The sequence below is a fragment of the Pelodiscus sinensis genome, chromosome 1, assembly GCF_049634645.1.
Source record: "Pelodiscus sinensis isolate JC-2024 chromosome 1, ASM4963464v1, whole genome shotgun sequence".
Lineage (NCBI taxonomy): Eukaryota > Metazoa > Chordata > Testudines > Trionychidae > Pelodiscus > Pelodiscus sinensis.
This window is the reverse complement of record NC_134711.1, coordinates 309,462,781-309,480,904: the sequence shown is the minus strand read 5'-3', so window position 1 is coordinate 309,480,904 and position 18,124 is coordinate 309,462,781.

The following is an 18,124-nucleotide window of genomic DNA, read 5'->3' as shown; positions in this document are numbered from 1 at the left end:
CCATGCCAGAGGCTACTTGTACTTCTCCATTTCCCTTTCCCACTACCATAATTCTTTTTTGTGACTGTGAGATACATCATGCAGGAGGTCAAAATGTTGAGCTCTGTTGAGAACATTGGCAGGGTTGATTAGTAGTATATCCTGGAAGGTGTTGAAGGGTGCTACCAACTGGTTGTTGGATCAAAAGACAGCTATAGCGGATTTTCAGGCTATGGCTGTGCTAAACAGCTGCCGGGATCCTTGTGTTCCTCATCTTCCATGTTGGATTTTCCAATTTCCTCCAAAATCAGTATGGTTCTGATGCCTCGAATTGACCCTGAACTTTTGAATTGATCAGATGCAGGGTTCAAAATTTATCATGTCATTGTTATGTACTTGCAGACAAATAGACAAGCATCAATTCTGTCAGACTGAGTGAAGGACCTTTATGAGCTCAGCCAACCAAATGGTAATTTCTTTTTGTATTTAATATGAAACTATTACTCTCTTGGAGTCAGACTCGGATAAACACAACTACAAAAGTGCACTTGTAATAGATTCTAGGGGAGCTAATAAAGGAGAAATGAAATCAAAATATATGCACACAGTTCAGGATGACTCAATTAGCTGCCTCAACTGATTATTTTGAAAGAGAAATGCATGAGAATTTGTACAATATATATTCCCAACTCCCGAAAATTCAATTCATCCCTTCTTGGTTTCTGTCCTAATACTGTATATACTGCCAGCAGGGCTAGGCAGTTTTATGCACAGTAAACCACAGGGAAACCACTTCTAGTGCCTTTGTTTATTAGAGAATTGCTGCAAATCTGTCCCTATCCTCCATGAAATTAACTGCCCTGTTACTCATAAATGCCTCATTTCTTTTCACACTGCTGTGATATGCCATTTTATGTGTGACTGTAGCAGTGGGGGCGGTTCCTATAGAAATCCTGCCATTGTGTGATTTTTGCTGTTGTTTCTCTTGTTATGTCTTTTCACAAATACAACCTAATGTTTTCTCTGCCTCTCTCAGTTTCCAGAAGAGATATTCTGGGTTAAGGAAGTGATCAGGCTTCTTTTTACAGTGATAGGATAACTTCCCCTCAATTGAAAAGACTGTGGTATCTCTGTGCTGTATCTCTGTTTTAAAAAATTCTTTAGGTGTTCAGGAAAATATTGGCATTTGTGAGGCTTGGAATTGTATATTATGGGAAATGTTTACGTCAGAGGACAGGACTAGGATGTTAATTCCAGCATCAATTTTTTTATAAGAGAACAGCTGTATGTATTATGAGGGTGGTATCTAAATCTGCAGGCCATAAAATATTTGTATTTGTACAAGATATGATAAGGAGGGTGCACAGATCGTGCAAATAAAGTAAATACTTCAAAATACCTCTTTTCTCAGTTCTATAGGAGCAAACAAAATATGCATCTTCTGAAATGAATAAGCTATGACAAACTTTAAGGAGCTCCATTACAATTAGTTTTATGTGGTCTCCCAGAAGTCATTGAATCATAGAATCATAGGGTTGGAAGAGACCTCAGGAGGTCATCAAGTTCAACACCGTGCCCAAAGCAGGACCAATCCCAACTAAATCAGCCCAGCCAAGGCTTTGAAAGCCATGACTCAAAAAACTTTAGGGATGGAGATTCCATCACTTCCCTAGATAACCCATTCCAGTGCCTCACCACCCTCATAGTGAAATAGTATTTTCTAATATCCAACCTAGACCTCCCCCACTGCAATTTGAAACCATTGCTCCTCGTTCTGCCATCTGTCATCAATAAGAACAGCCCCTCTCCATCCTCTTTGGAACCCCCCTTCAGGTAGTTGAAGGCTGCTATCAAAATCCCCCTCACTCTTCTCTTCTTCAGACTAAATAAACCCATATTCCTCAGCATCTTCTCACAAGTTATGTGCTCCAGACACCTAATCATTTTTGTTGCCTTCCACTGGACTTTCTCCAAAGCATCCACATCCTTTTTGTAATGGGGTCCCCAGAACTGGATGAAATACTCTAGATATGGCCTTACCAATGCCAACCAATAAACCAATGACTTGGTTTCTTCAACCATGGGACTCTGTTCTGGGCACAAGGATTGCTAGGAAGAGATGGGATCCACCTAACCAAGAGAGGAATGAGCATCTTCGTGGGCAGGCTTGCAAACCTAGTGAGGAGTGCTTTAAAGCAGGGTCATTGAGAGATGGTGACCAAAGCCCTGAGGTAACTGGGGAAGTTGGATATCGAGAAGAAACACAAGGAAGAACGAGCAACAAAGGAAGATCTCTGGTTTGAATGGAGAAGGTAGGGCAATCAACTGGTTATCTAAGGTGTTAGTACACAAATGAAGCCTAGGAAACAAATAGGAAGAATTAAAAGCCCTGGCCCAGTCAAAGAACTATGATTTGATTGGAATAACGGAGACTTGGTGGGATGACTCATATGACTGAAGCACTGTCATGGAAGGGTATAAATTGTTTAGGAAGAACAGGTGGTGGAGAACAGGAGGAGGAGTTGCACTGTATGTAAGAGAGAAATATGATTGCTCAGAGCTCCAGTATAAAGAGGGAGAAAAGACTGTTGAGAGTCTATGGGTTAAGTTTAGAGGTAGAAGCAACAGGGGCGATGTTGTGGTTAGTGTCTGCTATAGACCACCAGATCAGGTGGATGAGGTAGACAAGGCTTTCTTCAGACTACTAAGAGAAGCTTCCAGATCACAGCCCCCTGGTTGTCATGGAAGACTTCAGTCAGTCTTCAGAGGGTAGCCGAGTTAGTCTGTATAGGAAAAAACAACAAATGGTCTGGTAGCACTTTATAGACTAACAAAACATGGAGATGGTATCATGAGCTTTCATGGGTCAGATGACAGGTCATCTGAAGAAGTGGTCTGTGCCCACAAAAGCTCGTGATACCATCTACATGTTTTGCTAGTCTATAAAGTGCTACCAGACCATTTGATTTTTAATCAGTCTGACATCTGTTGGGAGACCAGTATAGCAGTAAACAGACAATCCAGCAAAATGCAGGACAATGTAGCACTTTAAAGACTAACAAGATGGTTTATTAGATGATGAGCTTTCGTGGGCCAGACCCACTTCCTCAGATCAAATAGTGGAAGAAAATAGTCACAGCCATATATACCAAAGGATACAATTTAAAAAAATGAACACATATGAAAAGGTTAAAGTGCTACATTGTCCTGCATTTTGCTTCAGCTACCCCAGACTAACACGGCTACATTTCTATCACAGACAATCCAGGAAGCTTTTGGAGAAGGTTGGGGATAACTTCCTGGTACAAGTGCTGAAGGAACCAACCAGGGGCCATGCACAGCTTGACCTGCTGCTCACAAACAGGGAGGAGCTAGTAGAGGAAGTAGAGTTTGGTGTCAACCTGGGAAGCAGTGATCATGAGATGGTAAATTTCAGGATCCTGATAAAAGCAAGAAAGGAGAGTAGCAAAATACACACCCTGGACTTCAGAAAAGCAGACTTTGACTCCCTCAGAGAACTGATGGGCAGGATTCCCTGGGATGCTAACGTGAAGAGGAAAGGAATCCAGGAGAGCTGGAAGCATTTTAAAGAAGTCTTATTAAAGGCACAGGAAGAAACCATCCCAATGCACAGTAAGAAAAGCAAGTATAGTAGGCGACTAAATTGGCTTACCAGGGAAATCCTAATGAAACCTAATATTCAATTCACCTTCTTGGCTGAAAGGAATCTTACAAGAAGTGGAAACTTGGGCAGATGACTAGGAAGGAGTATAAATATATTGCTCGAGAATGCAGAGGAGCTATCAGGAAGGCAAAAGCACTATTAGAATTGCAGCTAGCAAGAGATGTGAAGGGTAACAGAAAAGGTTTCTACAGGCATGTTACCAATAAGAGGGTGATCAGAGAGGAGGTGGGGCCCTTACTGGATGAGGGAGGTAACCTAGCGACCGATGCTGTGGGAAAAGCTGAAGTATTCAATGCTTTCTTTGCCTCTATCTTCACAGACAAGGTCAGTTCCCAGACTACTGCACTGGGCAACGCTGTATGGGAAGGAGGTGGGCAGCCTTTGGTGGAGAAAGAACAGATTAAGAACTATTTAGAAAAGTTAGACATACACAAATACATGAGTCCGGATTTAGTGCATCCGAGGGTACTGAGGGAGTTGGCAAATGTCATTGCAGAGCCTTTGGCCATTATCTTTGAAAACTCATGAAGATCAGAAGAGATCCCGGATAATTGGAAAAAGGCAAATGTAGTGCCCATCTTTAACAAAGGGAAGAAGGACAATCCAGGGAACTACAGACCAGTTGGCCTTACATCAGTCTCCGGAAAAATCATGGAGGGGATCCTCAAGGAATCCATTTTGAAGCACTTGGAAGAGGGGAAAATGATCAGGAACAGTCAACATGGATTCACGATGGGCAAGTCATGCCTGACCAATCTGATTAGCTTCTATGATGAGGTAACTGGCTCTGTGGATAAGGGAAAGTAGGTGGCTGTGATATACCTTAACTTTAGCAAAGCTTTTGATATGGTCTCCCACAATATTCTTGCCAGCAAATTAAGGAAGTATGGATTGGATAAATGGACTGCAAAGTGGATAGAAAACTGGCTAGACTGTCAGGTCCAATGGGTAGTGGTTAACGGCTCAATTTCAGGTTGGCTGTTGGTTTCTGGCACTCAAGTATCAGTTCTAGGGATGGTTTTGTTCAACATCTTTATTAATGACCTATATGAAGGGATGGATTGCACCCTCAGCAAGTTTGCAGATGACACTCAGCTATGGGGAGAGGTAGATACATTGAAGGGCAGGGTTAGGGTTCAGAGTGACCTCAGTAAATTGTAGGATTGGGACAAAAGAAATCTGATGGGGTTCAACAAGGAGAAGTATAGAATCTTGCATTTGGGATGGAAGAATCCCAAGCATTGTTACAGCTGGGTCCGGAATGGCTAAGTAGCAGTTCGGCAGAAAAGGACCTGGGGATTACAGTGGATGAGAAGCTGGATATAAGTCAACAGTGTGCCCTTGTAGCCAAGAAGGTGAATTGAATATTAGGTTTCATTAGGAGGAGCATTGCCGCAGATCTAGAGAAGTAATTATTTCCCTTTATTTGGCTCTGGTGAGGCTACATCTGGAGTATTGCATCCAGTTTGGGGCCCCCCACTATAGAAAGGATGCGGACGAATTGGAATGGGTCCAGTGGAAGGCAACCAAAATGATTAGGGGGCTGGAGCACATGACCAATGAGGAGGCTGAGGGATTTGGGTTTATTTAGTCTGGAGAAGAGAAGAGTGAGGGGGATTTGATAGAAGGCTTCAACTTCCTGAAGGGAGGTTCCAAAGAGGATGGAGAGAGGCTGTTCTCAGTAGTGATGGATGGCAGAACAAGGAGCAATGGACTCAAGTTACAGTGGGGGAGGTCTAGGTTGGATATTAGGAAAAACTATTTCACTAGGAGGGTGGTGAAGTATTGGAATAGGTTACCTAGGGAGGTGATGGAATCTCCATCCCTAGAGGTTTTAAGTCTCAGCTCGACAAAACCCTGGCTGGGATGATTAAGTTAGGGTTGGTTATGCTTTGGGCAGGGGGCTGGACTTGATGACCTCCTGAGGTCTCTTCCAGCCCTATGATTCTATGAAATAAAGGGGAATAATCACTTTTCTAGATCTGTTGTCAATATTGCTCCTAATGCAGCCTAATATACCATTAGCTTTCTTGGCTACAAAGGCACATTGTTTACTCATATCCAGCTTCCCATCCACAATAATCCCCAGGTCCTTTTCTGATGAAAGGCTGCTCAGCCAGTCCGGTCGCCAGCCTGTAACAGAGCTTGGAAGTCTTCTGTCCCAAGTGCAGGACTCTGCACTTCTCCTTTTTGAACCTTATCAGATTTCTTTGAATCCAATCCTCCAATTTATCCAGGTCACTCTGCATCCCCATCTGTACCCTCCAATGTATCTACCTCTCCCCGTAGCTGAGTGTCATCTGCAAACTTGCTGAGGGTGCAATCCATCTCTTTATCAAGGTCATTAATAAAGATGTTGAAGAAAACATCTTTATTAATGGCATGGTCAGCATGACCTTAACACAATTAACATGATTTTCTGAAGACCCCCTAGAAAATGAGCAACACAAATAAAAAAGCATATATGACACCTCAGTAACATACTCCCTTGAAATGAGCTGTTAAGGTTTTTGAACTTGACTGGCTGTTAACATTTCAGTAATAGTTACACAAAAGTTGTTGGAAAGAGAGTGCTTGTAACTGTAGAACTTTCATGCCAAACTCTGGAGATGCCTCAGAACTTCACATCGAATGTGACATTACATTTTCCTGCTTCAGGGTCTTTACTTAATTAGGATTGAATCATTTTTCCCAGTGCTTCCAAGAGCCCATGTATCACCCTCTTCCACAAAGACTTCACATCCTTGTCTATACTGAACACTCTGCAGGATATACAGATTGTATGGTTGGAAATGAGGCAGCTTCAAATAGGCCACCTTTTCATTGGTGATGTTGCCACCTGATTCTAGATATCCTCCTTCCGCAATGACATGATGAAAAGAAGTAAACATTGTCTGTCATATTAAACTAAAATAAATTTTGCGAATTTTCATGTGAAACATAAGTTGATGGCACTTGAAAAAGTCCCCGTCTATGATCCAAAAATTGCTGTAAAATTGTCACATACTTTACAGGACTGACTGACTAAACTTACATATAGATTGACTGGGATACGGCCTTGAGGCTTGGAGGTTTTGCTATGCACGTTGCCTGAAGTCTGGAAGCTGAATATATATCTGGGTAAATATAACTGGTATTGGTTGTATTCAGCAAATGTATTGATTCACCCATTGCTGAGAAATCTTTAGAACTGACCCCACATCTTCTTAGAACCTCATTAATGACTGGAAGGTTTCCTTCCATTTAAATAATCTATTTTCCCTTAAATCAGTGGCTGTCAACTTTTCCAGACTACTTTACCTTTTTCAGGAGTCTGATTTGTCTTGTGCAACCCCCAAGTTATACTTCACTTGAAACCTACATGCTTACATAATCAGGAATAAAAATACAAGTGTCACAGAACAGTATTACTGGAAAATCGCTCACATATTTATGAAATAAATCAACTGAAATACAAATACTGTCCTTACATATAAATACTGTACTTACATTTCAGTTGTATGAAATTTTAGCTTGTTCTGGATTTGCTTGTAATTTTTATGTAGCCTTTTATAAAACTAAGCAAATATCTAGATGAGTTGATGTACCCCCTGGAAGTCCTCTGTGTACCCCTGGGGCATATATACCCTTGGTTGTGAATTCCTATCTTAAACCATGTCTCCCATACCTGGTATTATACCACCAAAGACCTAATACTGTGTTCTTTTTGTCATCCATACTGAGGCAATTATATCAAGTTTAGATGTTCCTATTCAATGTTTTATTTAATCACATAAACAGGCAACTCCTCTTGCCAAAGGCAGTTCCTTGCTGAATTCATACTGAGCAAGGATCTCAAGACTTGGCCTGTGTACTTCGTTAGGAGTTCTGTCTGAGTAAATAATATGTATTAAAACCCTATGGCTTGGTCTATACATACAGTTCAGAATTCTGCCATACTGTTCAGAATGCTGCATTTGAAAAAAATGGATGCAATTTTTATTGTATGGAAGGATGAATATTACCTGCCTTTCGTGATGCAAACAGAACAGAAGAAATTAATTTTAAGTACTTCCGGTAAGAGATACTCATTAAGATCTTGATTGCTTTGTGAGATTAAATGTATCTCTCTTGCTTGAACAGATGCCCCTTAGCTATGCTCCTTTTGTCTTTCAAGTTAAGGATCTAGGGAATAATATGATTCATATACAGAAAATCCATTTGTCATCTTTTGATGATCAGAGTGCCCCTGGAACAGACAGTGTGGGGGTTTTAGATATCTCTCTCTCTTAGAAATGACCTTTTTAAGATTTTTCTACACTCAATCGGAAAGTTTAAATAGCATTTAGCTTTCACTTAAGCTTTGACTTGTCTTCTATCTTTTCTTTCATTCTAATTTCACTACCAGCTTATGCACTGAGGACATGGGGAAGTAGCTTTGAACTTCTACATTGCTGAAATGTTATTAACATTTCAAATGACGGAAGCCTGTAAATATTTTAGTACTCTAGGTTTCTGTAAACATTGGTATTTCTAACAACCGCAGCAAATCTCAGCTCCTATATATCAGATTCTCCGGAGCAGCATGTAAGATGTTACTCCTAGATTTCACAGGTATAAAATATATGAAAGACTCAAAATTATTATTAAACTAGGATTTTAGTAAAACTATTTAGAAGTTAAAGCAAAATGAAGGACAATGTAGCACTTTAAAGACTAACAAGATGGTTTATTAGATGATGAGCTTTCGTGGGCCAGACTCACTTCCTCAGATCAAATAGTGGAAGAAAATAGTCACAACCATATATACCAAAAGATACAATTAAAAAAAATGAACACATATGAAAAGGACAAATCACATTTCAGAACAGGAGGGGGATGCGGGGGGGAGGGGAGGAAGGTAGGTAAGTGTCTGTGAATTGATGATATTAGAGGTGGGGAGAGTGGGATGTTTGTGAGCTAATGGTATTAGAGGTGATAATTGGGGAAGCTATCTTGGTAATGGGTAAGATAGTTTGAGTGTTTGTTCATTCCTTCCCAGAGAGGCAAAACAAGCAATGAGAACTTCAGCTTTTCCTACATCATCTGTCACTGGGTTACCTCCTCATCCAGTAAGGGCCCCACATCCTCTCTGATCACCCTCTTATTGGTAACAAGCCTTTAGAAACCTTTCTTGTTTCCCTTCATATTCCTTGCCAGCTGCTATTCCAATTGTGCTTTGACCTTTCTGATTACACTTCTGCATGCTCAAGCAATCTATATTCCTCCCTAGTCATCTCTCCAAGTTTTCACTTCTCGTAAGCTGCCTTTTTGTTTTCAACTCTCCAAGGATTTCAATGTTAAGATAAGCTGGTCATTTACCATATTAGCTTTTGTTACTGTGCATCAGGATGGTTTGCTCCTGTGCCTTCAATAAGACTTCTTTAAAATACTGCCAGCTCTCCTGGACTCTTTCCCCCTCATGTTAGCATCCTAGGGGATTCTGCCCATCAGTTCCCTGAGGGCGTCAATGTCTTCTTTTCTGAAGGCCAGTCTGTGTATTTTGCTGCTCTCCTTCCTTCCTTTGATCAGGATCTTGAACTCAACTATCTCATGATCACTGCTTCCCAGGTTGCAACCCATAACTACTTCCCATACTAATTCCTCCCTGTTTGTGACAGTAGGCCAAGCTGCACATGGCCCCTGGTTGGATCCTTCAGCACTTGTACCAGGAAGTTGTCCCCAACATTCTCCAAAAACTTCTTGGATTGTCTGTGTACTGTTGTATTGGTCTCCTAACAGATGTCAGGGTGATTGAAGTCCTCCATGAGAACCAGGACCTGTGATCTGGAATATTCTCTTAGGGTATGTCTACACTAGCCCCCTAGTTCGAACTAGGTATGCTAATGAGGGTGACCGAAATTGCAAATGAAGCGTGGGATTTAAATATCCCATGCTTCATTAGGATGTTCCCGGGCTGTCGCCATTTTGGAAATCGAATAGCCCAGAATAACTGCCCGCGTCTACATGCGGCAGTGAAATGGGAGTTCAAAGTAAAACCCTTAATTCGAATTAGCTGTTAATCCTCATTCCAGGAGAAATAATAGCTAATTCGAGTTAGGTCTTTACTTCAAACTTCCATTTCAGTGCCGCGTGTAGACGTGGACAGTTATTCTGGGCTAGTCAATTTCCGAAATGGCGACCCCGCCCGGGAACATGCTAATGAAGTGCGGGATATTTAAATCCCGTGCTTCATTTGCAATTTCGGTCACCCTCATTAGCCTCCCTAGTTCGAACTAGGGGACTAGCGTAGACATACCCTTAGTTGTCTGAAGAAAGCCTCATCTAAAGAATGGTCTATAGCAGACACCAACCATATCACCTCTGTTGCTCTCACCTCTAAACATAACTCAAAGACTCTCAATGGGCTTTTCTCCTACTTTAAACTGGAGCTCTGAGCAATCTCTCTTACATATAGTGCAACTTGTCCTCCTTTTCTCCCCTTCCTGTTCTTCCTCATGCCCTGCCTTATACCCTTCCATGACACTAGTCCGATCATGCGAGCCATCCCAAGTCTCTGTTAATCTAATCAAATCATAGTTCTTTGACTATGCCAGAACTTCAAATTCTTCCTGCTTGTTTCCCAGGCTCCTTGTGTTTGTGTACAGATACCTTAGATAACTAGCTGATTTCCCTACCTTCTCTGAAGAAATCAGGGGTCCTCCTCTGTCCCACCTTCCTTTTTGTGTTTCTTCCCAGTATCCCACTTCATCACTTACCTCAGGGGTATGACTATTGAAGATCATGGAGGACTTTATAAATTGCATGAACAAGACTTGCAAATCAGTCTCAGAATTGGCCTGAATCCAATTGGCAAGATTTAAACTAGTGTTCTCCTGGTAGGACCTGAGAGTCTAAATTACTTTCCAATGCAAGCTGTGCTACCTGTCAGTTTTCTGAATTTGAAGGCACCTGTAGTTTCTAATCCTCTTGCAAATGTGTAGCAACCTATAAGTTGGTAGGCTTCCCATTCTTTATTGCTAAAAGTCACCTGCTGAATCATTCAAATTATATCAGTTCTGGGAGAGAGCTATAATGCATATGAAGCATCAAAATATCAATTTCCTGATAAATCAGAAGCCTTCCCAAACTCAGGAGATGATTCTTCTTCTTCATTATTTATTTGTATTTCTTGAGTATCTTTAATGGTCTTTCCTCATGGATAGGAAGTTACAGACTTGTCCTGGAAGAACTCCCTCTTTGCCCATTATTTCAAGCAGAAAACTGGCCTTTTATACTTTGGCTAAATTCCTTTACTGTCCATGTATTTGATAAAATTAAATTAAAATAAGAACATATTATGTTGGACTAGCAGTAGAAGCAGGTTCTTTTTAGGAGGTGCAGGGAAACATTCATCTGCTATTTTTATTTGTTCTGTTTTTATTTTGAAGCTATTCACAAGTTTGGATGGATCAGTAGTCTGGATGGATGCAGATAAGAGAATCAGAATAAAGGTAAAGACATAAAACTGATTAATAAATGTTTATTACATAAATATATAACTTATCACATGGATATCACTCATTCATGGATGTCAATCAGTAAGGGAAACTATAGGTACTATCCAGTGTTCCCGCTAAGATTTTCCATCCATGAGCAGAGTGAGTTTTGTCTTGTGCACCAATATTGAAGTTACATGCGTTTGTTCAGATGTGTGACACTGTGGCACCAAAGTTATTAACAAATATCTTATAAACCTCTCCCTTATTCCCTGTGTTACCATGTCTCCCACCCTCCCCTCGCCCCATCTGCTCCCCTGGTGCTTGCTGCTGCCCCACCCCCACCCCTCACCCTCTTTTGCTGTCCTGGCTCCTGCCCTTCTCATTTCCCTCAGTCCTCCTGGAACCTGTCCCGCTCCCCATCCTCTCTGACCCATGTACCTGCCCTTCCTTTCTCCCTGTGCCCACCCTTTCTCTATCCCCCTCTCCTAACATGTCCCTCTACCCACATGCCCTCCCTCTCTCCTTTGCTCTCTGATGCCCGTCCTTCCTCTCCCTCCCCTCACCATGTCTGCCCTTCTGCTTCACTCCCACAATCCCCGTCACCTGTACCTTCCCTTATCCCCTGCACTCTCCTGGTGCCTCCCCCTTCCCTCACTGTCCCTGTCCTCCCAACATCTGCCCCCCTTGCCCTCTTTCTCCCTGCTGTCCACCCCCTCACTACCCTCTGTCCCAGTTCTCCTTATGCCCCTCTGTGCCCTCACATGACTTGCTCCATCCCCTGCCTTCTTCATGCCCACCACTCCTTTCAACCCCTCTTCTCTCATCATCCACTCCTCCTCCTTCCTCTTCCTTCCTCTTGCTCCCATTGCTCCGCCCCTCTGCCCCCCCTTTTCTTTCCCAGCATCATCCTGTCCCCTCCCTGCTCCCACACCTACAGGCACCTTTCCACCCCTTGTCCTCCTGTCCTTTCCCCTCATTGTCTCCTCTTGCCCCCCTGGCATTTGTCTGTCCTCCACCCTGCCTCTTGATGCCTTCCCATTTCTTCTCCTGCCCTGCCTCCCCTCCTTTCTGGCCCCCTCCTCTCCCCTCAGCACAAGCCCCTTCCTCTCCTCATCCCCACCTTCCTCTTAGGTCTCCCCATGACCCTTCCCTTCCCTTCTACCTTCCTGACACCTGCACCCCTCAACCCTTTCTAGCCCCCAGTCCCAGGGCTGGGCTGCATGGTGGGCAGCTGCCTCGTATGCTGGGTCTGGAGCCAGGACCACAGTGCTATTTTTAGTACTGTGAGCCTGGCCCCAGAAGCCTCCATGCAGCCCCAGCCCCTGCTGCTCTCAGTACTGGGCCACATGGCAGGTGGCTGACCTGTGAGCTGGGGCTGGAGCTGGATCCCCGGCCCAGGACCAGCTGCACTGTGGGCCTGGCTCCAGTCCCAGCACGTGGGGTAGCTGCCTGCCACACAGCCCCATTCTGGAAGTAGCTGAGCAGCCACTGCACAGCTCTGCTAAGGAGGTGGGCAAGATTAAAATTGTTGATGCTGGCCCACACAGACGCACACCTCAGAGGGAACTATGGTAATATCATCTACAATTTGTGTTGTACAGGTTGAAGCTCTTTAGTCTGTCACTCTCTCATCTAGAACATCCATGGTCCAGCATGATGTTAGTTAGCTCTCTGATCAATTTCTAGCTAGGTGCTTAAGATGATCTAGCTGGATATTCAGAGTGTCCATCACTGGCAATTTTATATGCCACCAAGGCTTCTGGCACTCATGTCATTGCAGCCCCGGAGTGGCATTCCTTAGTAACAGAACTGTAATTTGTTGGTCTTCTTTCCTAACAATACCTCTGTATGCAGAAAGCTGCTGAACATGAATCAGAGCTGGCAGAGGTAGTTGGTGGGTTTGTCTATGGATATCCTTATTGCTAGCTTGCTCTGCACTAATGTGGAACAGCAAAGTAAAGACACCAGAATTAATAATGTCACACTGGTGCTCTTCAGCATTCCTCAGTGCCCACGTTTCACAGCCATACCATAGAGTTGGTGGGTATCTTGATCTGCAGCTTCCCAGTTAGCCTTGTGTCCCCATGGAGGCTTCTGAAAGGCTGAGAACATAGCAGTAGCTGCTAGTAGGCAAGTATTCACATCTTCTGAAATCCCTCCAGGAGTGCCTATGATGTTGCTCAAGTATTTGATAGTTGCTCCCTGCTTGATATCCCCTCCAGTCAGGTTAATACTGAGCTGGTTGTAATCTAAAGCTGGAGGCTGCTTGTTGATAATGGCCATGGATTTAGAGCTGTCAGATGAATAACTAGGTTGGTATGTGCTGCTTCTTGCCTGATGGAAGCTGTCCTCAGTTGCAGTGATTCACCAGACTGAACCACAAGGCAATGCTGTCAGCATGTTTGGGGTCTTGAAGCAAATAATTTTCAGCTCAGCTGCCTCTTCAAACTTATCTATCAACCAGTCAATGACAGTATTGAACAATGGTGGTGACAGGACACAGATTCAAGAAATGCCCCTGGAAATAGGAAATTATGCCATTTACTGCCACTGACTTGAACACCGGTTTTGGGTCTATTATGGAGCTCTTCTATCAATGACACTATCTTCTTAGGGATGCTGAGTCTCCTCATCAGATCCTGCAAGCTTGCTCAATGCATTGAACTGAAGTCATGGTGGAAGTCAACAAAAAAGAGCTGTCTATGACTTAGAAAATTCAGCTGTATTTTCAAAAAAGGTGTTTGTGTACTAGCATAGAATGTGTGCCTCAAATCTGATTTCTCTTGAATGTTATCTCTTCCCCCACCCATGATCATAGAGAAAACCTGCATAACCAAACTTCTTTATGCACTGAAGTCACTCATCAGTAGCAACTTTACTGGCAAAGACTAGCAGCATTTCCTTTTGCTTCATCAGAATCAGACCTTCAAGCATGGTCTCTTTTCTTTCTAATGAACTATGAAATTAATGGAGAGTTCTGTCCAATGTTTCAGTCTCTTTTGAAAGGTCTGGGTATTCACCAGCTGATATTGCTTTTCTTTGGAACCGCATTTGTCTGTTATGTTTGGTGGTGGATGTGGAGATATTCACTGGCACAGAGACAACGTGCACTAGGAATCAATTCACATAGTCTGTTCGGGTATGTCTACACTACAAAGTTAGTTCGAACTAACGGACGTTAGTTCGAACTAACTTTAATAGGTGCTACACTAGCGCTCCGCTAGTTCGAATTTGAATTGAACTAGCGGAGCGCTTAGTTCGAACTAGGTAAACCTCATTTTACGAGGACTAACGCCTAGTTCGAACTAGCTAGTTCGAACTAAGGGCTGTGTAGCCCTTTAGTTCGAACTAGTGGGAGGCTAGCCCTCCCCAGGTTTCCCTGGTGGCCACTCTGGCCAACACCAGGGAAACTCTATGCCCCCCTCCCGGCCCCGGACCCCTTAAAGGGGCACGGGCTGGCTACGGTGCCCGTGCCAGGTGCAAGCCTGCCAGCACCCAGCTAGCAGACCCTGCACCTGGCACGGCACAGAGCCACCCACCCGATGCCCCCCAGCCCACCCCCTCTTGCCGGGACCAGGCTGGCGGCTCCCAGGAGCTTGCCCTGGACCGCAAGAGGCGGGCACCTTTCTGGGCTAGTGCGGACATCGTGGACCTCGTCCACGATCTCCGCACTAGGCACAGGAAAGTGGCCGTCTAGGGCAGGAGAGCTGCCAGCCTGGCCACCCAGGACCAGGTGTGCATGAAAATCAAGGGGGTCCACTGAGACCCCCGACACTGAGCCCTGAGCTTACAATGGCCGTACTGGGTCAGACCAAAGGTCCATCTAGCCCAGTAGCCTGTCTGCCAGCAGCGGCCAACCCTAGGGACCCTGGAGGGGATGGACCGAAGACAATGACAAAGCCATTTGTCTCGTGCCATCCCTCTCCAGCCTTCCACAAACTTTGGGCAGGGACACCACTCCTACCCTCTGGCTAATAGGACTCCATGGACCCAACCTCCATGACTTGATCTCACTTCCCTTTCAACTCTGTTCTAGTTGTAGCCTTCACAGCCTCCTGCAGCAAGGAGTTCCACAGGTTAACTATTTGCTTTGGGAAGAAGAACAACTTTCGCTTACTAGTTTCAAGCCTGCTACCCATTCCTTTCCTTTGGTGTCCTCTAGTCCTTCTTTATGGGAACTCAGGAAGAACTTTTCTGAATGCACCCTCTCCACCCAACCCCTGCTTTTAGAGACCTCTATCCTGTCCCCCCTCCGTCTCCTCTTTTCTAAGCTGAACAGTCCCAGTCTCTGTAGCCTTTCTTCATCTGGGACCTGTTCCCAACCCCTGATCATGTTAGTTGCCCTCCCCTCTCCCAGCCTTTCTCTTCCCCTCTCCCACCTCCTTTTCCCAGTCTCCCCCAGTTTTTTTCAATAAAGACAGAGTCAATGTTGGAAGAAACGTTATCTTTATTTTGTACATCAATAAGAAGGGGGGCTAGGGAAGGGTAAGTGGAAGGAGGTGAGGGAGGAATGGGGTACGAGCCCCCGATGGGGAGGACTGGGCTGGCTCTGCGGGCTTCTGGGGGTGGAAGCTCTCCTGCAGCCCCCCAATTACTCCCTCTCCCCAGATGGCAGCCTGCGGCAAGTGCAGCCGGGCTGATGGCCGAGTGGTGTGATGTGCCCAGTGTGGGCACTCAGGGCACTCCAAGCCAGAACTTCTTTGCAAGCGGGGCACCCCTTAGAACTGTGTGTCCGGGGTGGGGGTCGGGACCCTTTAAGCGCAGCCCTCGGCTAGCCTGAGACAGCATCTCCATGCTCTAAGTCCTCCTTTTATGACCTGCCGGCACTGCTTCCGGCCATCCTTAAGCCCTGTTCAGAGTCCACTCAATGTGGACTTACTAGTTCGAACTAGCAAAACGCTAGTTCGAACTAGTTTTTAGTTCTAGATGCGTTAGTTCGAACTAGCTTAGTTCGAATTAACTAATTCGAACTAAGTTAGTTCGAACTAGCGCTGTAGTGTAGACGTACCCTTCTTGAGAAAGGGTAACTGCTCTTGTTAAAATCTTTCTTAGTATATGTACATGTGCTACAGAATATACATCATGTTACAGAATAATCTGGATTGAAGAATCTGCCAAGGGTTATAGTGTTGTTTGATATTGCATGTATATCATAGTCAGTAAAACTATTAACCTTGGCATGCTGATAAGTAGAGCCCAAAATTTGTATCCATCTCTGTATCTGCAAAATTGAGCCCTGGATATCTGCATTCCCATCCACAGCTATGAAGTGGATATCCACAAAATACAAAATACATATCTGTATCTGCATCCATATCTGCACAACTGAACCACAAAAATCCACATCTCCAGATTTGCTGGGCTCTACTGACGAGTATTTGTTTTTGTTTTCTGGTGTGTGCATAACTCCTTTTATTAGGTCCTAGAAATAAATTGTTTCCAATTCTGTCTGATGATTAGTTATGCTCATACATCCTCGGGCACTTTAGTAGAATCCTAGGAGTTACAGGCTGGTGTAGTCTGTCTTTTGAACTGTTAGAATTATGTTTTGTGACTGAAGGTGGATTTGGGGATAGCCTCTCTTCCAGTGAAGGTGCAATTTTGCAATTTGACTCTTTTCTCAAAGCCCTGCTCTTCAGGAAGGGCAGGTATGGTTGTCAAAATCTGTAACGGCACTACTGTTGTTAGTAAATCGCATGTGTCAAAGGGAACTCTCTCTCTCTCTCTGTAGGCAAAAGTTCAACCAAAGGGCTCTGTCATAATGATGCTAGTCAAATCTTGTGGTATATTTGACAGTGAGCTCCATAATAATGCAACAGAATCATAGAATACTAGAACTGGAAGTGACCTTGAGAGATCATCAAGTCCAGTCCCCTGCCTTTACAGCAGGACAAAGCACCATCTAGATCATCCATGAAAGATGTCTTTCTAATCTGCTCTTAAGTATCTCTAATGGTGGAGATGCCAGATCCTCAGTAGGCAATTTATTCCAGTGTTTAACCACCCTACAGTTAGGAAGTTTTTCCTAATATCCAACCTAAATCTCCCTTGCTGCAGTTTAAGACTATTGCTTCTTGTCCTATCATCAGAGGCCAAGGAAAACAATTTTTCTCCCTCCTCCTTGTAATACTCTTTTAGATACTTGAAAACTGCCATCATGTTCCCCCTCAGTCTTCTCTTTTCTAAACTAAACAAACCCACTTCTTTCAGTCTTCCCTCATAGCTCATGTTTTCTATACCTTTAATCATTTTGTTGCTCTTCTTTGGACCTTCTCCAATTTCTCCACATCTTTCTTGCTATATGGTGCCCAGAACTGGACACAATACTCCAATTGAGGCCTATTAAGGCCACAATAAAGTCAGTGCTACAGTATGTTCAGTAGCAAATAATGTCATATCTCTCCAGACTTTCTGTTAGTCCTGATGAAATATAGACAACAGGTTGACACTCTCTCTTTCATTTGAAGTCGATTAAGAATGACCCCAAGCCATATGATCTGGTATAAAACTTCACCATCTTCAACATCTTTGCCTCTGTTATTTCAGAACAGGTGACTGTGAATAGCTTTGAGTGTCTTCATAACTTGTACAAGTTTGGATATAATTTTTCAGGTACATTCTAAACTTCTGCAATCTTCTTATTATTCCTGCAGTACCTTGAATGTGTATAAAATATGTGATTTATACATAGACCACGAGCTAGTCTATTGTCAATATTTAACATGTATTCCTCACATCTGATTTTTATTAGGTGAAATCATTCCTTGTTTGCACAGTGAGATCATCAAGCACTGGTGTACTAGTGCATCTGAGTCATACCTCTTCTTTGCCTATGGCACACAATTATTTAGTCTTCTGAATGCTGATATGATTTGTTATATTTCTGGTTGTTGGATTTAGTATTTGCGTGGCTGGGTTGTGTCGGTGGCCTCTGACATACAGGAAGTCAGAGTAGGTGATCTGCTAGTCCCTCCTCTGACTCCATCTGATGAAAAACCTA